A 6,003-nucleotide genomic window follows, 5' to 3' on the forward strand; every position below is an offset into this window, starting at 1 on the left:
TCGCTTGAACCTGGGAGGCGGAGGTTGCAGTGAGCCGAGATCAGGCCACTGCACTCCAGCCTGAGTGGTAGAGTGAAACGCCATCTAAAAAATAATAATAATAATAATAAAATAAAAAATTAAGTGACATTCCTTATCAAAAAAAGAATCAATATGGTAATAGAATAGAGAAAGAAGATCGACAAGAAGGACTGAACCTCTTGATCCAGCTCCCAGTGGGGTTCCTGAGGCCTTTCACAAACGTGTGTGGGAAATGGTCAAGATTGAGAAAAAACTCTTTCAAGTTTGCCGTGACAGGAACACAGTGGAGAGTATTGCCTAGGCCTACTAATGAGCTCCTTAAGGGCCACAGAATTGATTCAGGGCCGTTTTGGGGAAGCCACTGTGAAAGAGATCAAAGGTAAAGTCTGGTTCAAAGTTGGAATGTGTCAGTTTTTAAAATGTATAATATATATAGTGACAGTGTCTCCTTTACCTGAATGCTAATAAGGGTATGGATAATAACGTCTGAATGGAAATTTCTTTCCCTGCTGAGTAAAACGAAATAAGGAATGACATGTACATCTTTCTCCAATTGGACATACAAAAATGAGAGCCTTTACCATTACCCAAGCCAATTCACACAGTACGTCTGAAACCATATCAGAGAACTGGGCCAGGCACAGTGGTTCACGCATGTAATCCCGTGCTTTGGGGGCCAAGGAGGGAGGGTCACTTGAGGCCAGGAGTTCAAGACCAGCCTGGATAACATGGCAAAACCCCATCTCTACAAAAAATACAAAAATTAGCCGGGTGTGGTGGTGGGCACCTGTAATCCCAGCTACTTGAAGAGCTGAAGTGAGGCTGGGCATGGTGGCTCACGCCTGTAATCCCAGCACTTTGGGAGGCTGAGGCGGGCAGATCACGAGGTCAGGAGTCTGAGACCAGCCTGACCAACATGGTGAAACCCTGTCTCTATTAAAAATACAAAACTTAGCCAGGCATGGTGGTGCACGCCTGTAATCCCAGCTACTCAGGAGGCTGAGGCAGGAGAATTGCTTGAACCTGGGAGGTGGAGGTTGCAGTGAGCCGAGATTGTGACATTTTACTCCAGCCAGGGAGACAGAGCGAGACTCTGTCTCAAAAACTAAAAGAACTGAAAGGGAGGACTGCTTGAGCCTAGGGAGGTTGAGACTGCAGTGAACCATGACCGCACCACTGCACTCAAGCCTGAGTGACAGAGTGGGACCCTGTCTCTTAAAAAAAAAAAAAAAAAAAAAGAGACCTGAAGAGCAACAAGAAATTGTTTCCCTAATTAAGGAAATTTTTTTGGCAATTTTATAACTTTATATGATGTATTTGACAATCAGCGATTAGTTCTCATCCACAACGTAGATTTTTGAAAGTAGTAACAGGTACATAGGTAACCAAAGTATAGAGCTTATTTGGTGAATCTTCAGCCTCATTCTGTTTTCTGGACAACCACACACAGATACGGTATGGGATATTCCTTTGGCCCAGACAGCTTTGTTGAGCCTGGTATCAATGTGCACATCTGGAGTTCCCATCTCCTTCATGGCATATTTCTGAATTTCTTTGAGTGCCCGAGGGGCACACTTCTTGAAGCCCACTTCATGGATGCGCTTGTGAATGTCGATGGTGTATTCTCGGGTCACCACCTCGTTGATGGCAGAATGGCCCTTTTTCTTCTCGCCACCCTTCTTTGCGGGAGCCATTCTGCCGGGTCTCATTAACGAAATATTAATGCAGGTATATTACGAATAAAATGTATATACAAATAGTATGCACAAACTCACTGTATGACACCCTGGTGTGGCCAGTGTGAGAGGCTGACAGATCATAGAGACTCACAGTAGACTATAGGGGATTCAACCAAACAGCAACCCCAAGTAGCCTCAGAAGCCCGGAATATGGTACAGACTATGCAACTTACACGGCAAACTGAAAGTGACTGGTATTCCACAGCTGATCTGGCTAGTCAATTTTGCTCCATGTCAGTTGCTAGAGAGCCAATAATAATTTGCATTTATGTGCAATAGTCTACAATATACATGTACTGTATCTCTTGAAAGATATTTGAACTCTCTTGCATACTGTCACAAGCTGGTAAGGTGAGACATAGAGCTAATATAAGTGGCCATTATTCTAGTATGCTATATTGATGATAATGATTATCTGTGAGATTATGGGTTAAGCTGAAAGCAATCTTATTTATTTATTTATTTAGAGATGGAGTCTCACTATGTTGCCCAGGCTGATGTCAAACTCCTGGGCTCAAGTGATTTTCTCGCCCCAGCCTCCCAAAGTGCTGGGATTATAAGCATGAGTCACCTCACTCAGCCTAAAACAACCTTATTAAGCTCATAATCAGATTAGGGATGGTTAATGAATTGCAAAAATCCAAGACCCACACAGACTGAAATTCGGGAAGAATAACATGGCTTTCAATGACCTATGACCTACCACATGCAGACAACTTGGAATACATCGTCACTCCCCACCCCTCAGAGTAAACAAGAAGCTAAATGCCTAGCGGGCCTATGTAGCTTTTGGAGACTCATATTCCTTACTTGGCCTCAGTATATAAAATCATCCAGAAAAGGGATCATCTTTGATGGGCTGGAACAATAACACACCTTCTTAGGTCTGCAGAAAATTGTAGCCCAAAGTATTCTATTAGAATATGATCCCACCACTAAAATAACATGAGAAGTGTTGGCCACCCACACTATGGCAGCTGATTCTCTAGCAAAAGCCTATAGCTGCTTACTGAGCATGATGACTCATGCCTGTAATCCCAACAACTTGGGAGGCTGAGATGAGAGGATCGTTTGAGGCTAGGAGTTTGAGACAAGACTAGGCAACAGAGTGAGACCCCATCTTGAAGAAAATAAGAAAATTAAGGAAATAAAAAAACTTAGCCAGGCGTGGTAGCACATGTCTGTGGTCCTACTACTCAGGAGGCTGAGGCAGGAGGATCCCACTTGAGGCAACCAGGAGGTTGAGGCTGCAGCGAGCCATGACTGCCTCATTGCACTCCAGCCTGGGCAACAGAGGGAGGCCCTGTCTCTAAAAAATAAATAAACATTGGCCAGGTGCAGCAGCTCACGCCTGTAATCCCAGCCCTTTGGGAGGCCGAGGCAGGCAGATAACTTGAGGTCAGGAGTTCGAAACCAGCCTGGCCAGCATGGTGAAACCCTGTCTCTACTAAAAATACAAAAAATTAGCTAGGTATGGTGGCATGCATCTGTAATCTCAGCTACTTCGGAGGCTGAGGCAAGAGAATCGCTTGAACCCAGGAGACAACGGTTGCAGTGAGCCGAGATCATGCCACTGCACTCCAACCTGGGCGACAGAGTCAGTCTCAAATAAATGGATAAACAAACAAACATTAGCCAGATGTTGTGACTCATGCCTGTAATCCCAGCATTTTGGGAGGCCAAAGCAGGAAGATCACCTGAGGTCAGGAGTTTTCGACCAGCCTGGCCAACATGGTGGAACCCTATCTCTAACAAAATACAGAAGTTAGGTGGGCATGGTGGTGCACGCCTGTAATCTCAGCTACTCAGAAGACTGAGGCATGAGAATCGCTTGAACCCAGGAGGCGGAGGTTGCAGTGAGCCAAGATCATGCCACTGCACTCCAGCTGAGGTGACAGAGTGAGACTCTGTCTCAAAAAAAAATGAAAAAATTAAAAAAAAATAAATATATTCAGGAACAAATAGCCTCTCTTCCTAGGACTTACTCTAGAGATGTCCAGGGACCTGCCTGCTACTATTGCCATATGTACCCCTCTATTCAACCAATTGCCAGAGGATTCCGGGCAACTGGCTGGCCCACAGATGACAGTTTCAGAATCACAGGCCATAGATCAACATGGAGAGCTGCTACCTGAGTCCAGGAGACTGGCAAACACAAGCTGACCCAGGGGCTATATTCAGCCCAGTAATTGACGAATTGGACACAGATAAAGGACCCATTGGTTAGCTGTAAACTGACTTTTGTCAGTGGACTTGCAGTGTGGCTTAAGTGGGTTCTTATATTACTGGAGAATACAATGCATCCCCGTGTGGACTACTGCTCTTGGGAAACCTCCATGGGAATTTAAAAGGCAAGTGAGACCAGGTGCAGTGGCTCATGCCTATAGTCCCAGCACTTTGAGAGGCCAAGATGGGAGGATTGCTTGAGGCCAGGAGTTGGAGACAAGCCTGGGCAACATAGCAGGACCCCATCTCTACAAAATTAAAAAAAAAAAAATTAGCCAGGTATAGTCGCACATGCCTGTGGTCCCAGCTACTTGGGGAGCTGAGGGAGGAGAATCGCTTCAGTCCAGGAGGTTGAGGCTGCAGTGAGCTATGATCACACCACTGCACTCCAGCCTGGGGAACAGAACAAAACCCTGTCTCTGAAAATATATATAAAATAAATAAAATAAAAGGCAAATCAAAGCAGGGCATGTCAATGCTCACCAAAAGAAGCCTTATGCCAGGGTCTGAAGGTGGCCAGAATCAACAAGTGAATACCTAGTTTATTTTTTTATGAGATGGAGTCTCACTCTGTCACTTAGGCTGGAGTGCAGTCGAGTGATCTTGGCTCACTGCAACCTCCGCCTCCTGGGTTCAAGTGATTCTCCTGGCTCAGCCTCCTGAATAGTTGGGATTGCAGGCATGCACCACCACATCCCGCTAATTTTTGTATTTTAGTAGAGACAAGGTTTCATCATGTTGGCCAGGCTGGTCTCAAACTCCTTACCTCAAGGGACCTACCTGCCTTGGCCTCCCAAAGTATGGGATTACAGGCATGATCCACTGCACCTGGCCCCTTAGTTCATTTTATTTATTTATTTATTTTTGAGACAGGGTCTTGCTCTGTTGCCCAGGCTGGAGTGCAGTAGCACCATCACAGCTCACTGCATCTTTGACCTTCCAAATTCAAGTAGATCCTCCCATCTCAGACTCCCGAGTAGCTGGGACCACAGGCATATGCCACCACACCCAGCTAATTTTTTTTTTTTTGGTAGAGAGGGGGTCTCCCTATGTTGCCCAGGCTGGTCTCAAACTCCTGGCCTCAAGCAATTCTACTGCCTCAGCTTCCCAAAGTACTGGGATTACAGGCTTGAGCCACTGCACCTGCCCTACTTCAATCTCATAAAGTAGCAATGTGGGTCCATAAAATGAGTGGGCCTGGGGCACTCGTGCCATGAAGTTAGCGGCTGAGCACCATGTAGTACCTTCCCTGCAGAAGTTCAAATGGTTACTAAACATTGCTCTGTTTACCAACAGAAAAGGTTATGTTTGCAGTTAGCTCTGGGAGTATTTCCTCGGGAGGAAGTCCAGCCCACAGCTGGCAAGTAGATGATACTGGCCCTTTACCCATTTTTCCAAGAGAAATTAAATGGACATTGACAGGTCTGCATGCATACTCTGAGTTTGGCTTTGTTTTTATTTTTTAATTATTTTTAGTTTTTACAGGCAGGGTATCACCTGTTGCCCAGGCAGGAGTACAGAGGTCCAATCACAGCTCACTGCAGCCTCAACTTCAGAGGCTCAGGCGATCCTCCCACTTCAGCCTCTTGAGTAGCTGGCACTACAGGTGCATGCCACCAAGCCTGGCTAATTTTTTAATTTTTTTGTAGAAATGGGGTCTCACTATGTTTGTTGCCCAGGCTGATCTCAAATTCCTGGGCTCAAGTGATCCTCCTGCCTCAGCTTCCCAAAGTGCTGGGATTACAGGCATGAGTGATCACACTTGGTCTGTTTGGCTTTGAACAGCCATATTGGTTTGGCACTCTCAGTTACGTTTTCCCAGATCAAGACACTCAATCCACAGCCCATGCCGAGCAACAATGAGCAAAGAGCCAGCACATTCGATGGACTTGTAACATTCCTTATCACTCTCAAACTCTCAGGTTAATAGAAAATTTAAAAGGGCAATTAAAACACTGTCATGTCTGTAATCCTAGCACTTTGGGAGGCCGAGGTCAGGAGATCGAGACCATCCTGG

At 45.6% G+C, this 6,003-nt stretch overlaps 1 pseudogene; it reads right to left on the reverse strand.

The window, feature by feature from the left end:
• Window positions 1-1,329: 1,329 nt before the first annotated feature.
• LOC129489833 (large ribosomal subunit protein eL31-like) lies at window positions 1,330-1,745 on the reverse strand (annotated as a pseudogene).
• Window positions 1,746-6,003: the final 4,258 nt, after the last annotated feature.

Source organism: Symphalangus syndactylus, chromosome 9, assembly GCF_028878055.3.
Source record: "Symphalangus syndactylus isolate Jambi chromosome 9, NHGRI_mSymSyn1-v2.1_pri, whole genome shotgun sequence".
Taxonomy (NCBI): Eukaryota; Metazoa; Chordata; class Mammalia; order Primates; family Hylobatidae; genus Symphalangus; species Symphalangus syndactylus.